Source organism: Penaeus monodon, chromosome 33 (genome assembly GCF_015228065.2).
Source record: "Penaeus monodon isolate SGIC_2016 chromosome 33, NSTDA_Pmon_1, whole genome shotgun sequence".
Lineage (NCBI taxonomy): Eukaryota > Metazoa > Arthropoda > Malacostraca > Decapoda > Penaeidae > Penaeus > Penaeus monodon.
This window is the reverse complement of record NC_051418.1, coordinates 11,792,615-11,793,379: the sequence shown is the minus strand read 5'-3', so window position 1 is coordinate 11,793,379 and position 765 is coordinate 11,792,615.

Here is a 765-nt window from a genome sequence, read left to right as displayed (position 1 = left end):
GGACAATCAGTGACAAATACATATTAAAATATATAATGTGCCATGGGAGTCACATAGAGAGTCATGCATCTAGTGACATGAAAACATAGTATGAAAGTTCCTTCACGAGTCTTGCAGGGGGATATAGGCGTACCAGACTTGAAAGCATTAATGTGTGAATCCTATACCAGCCCCTGGGCCAGGGAACAAGTTGTTTGTCACCAGAACTGATGACCTCAGTTGACAAGTGATGCTAGGGGAGCATCAGTCACGTCGCATCAATGGAAGAGTGTAGAACACTGTGCACAGGTTTTCCAAGTTAGCCCTGCATTTTCAACTACTGGATCTTACAGTGATCAAAGAAGGCTCTAAACCTATTAAACTGTATGTAGAGTTATGTAATAAATAAGTGTACTAAGTATGAGTGTTTGCTACACCTTTCTTATACACTTCTACAATGACCTTCAACATGAACCAGGTATCATAGGTGTCTACATGAAGTGGCATTACCCAGGGAATTATTCACAGGAACAAATTTTACAAACCTGGAACACTACACCTAAGACACTGGAAGTAAGAGAGAATGGATACTGTATTACAGACACACTGGAAAATGTATATATAACCAATTTCTGTCAGTAGAGACCGATAATATGAATTATGGGAGTTCTTACAATAGTGGCAATGGAGAGGGGAAGTTGTAACAAAATAACCAGTGCCTTGGCAACACATGTGCAGTGCAGTACATTACTATACAGTACATGCATGTAATTCCTGTGCTCATTT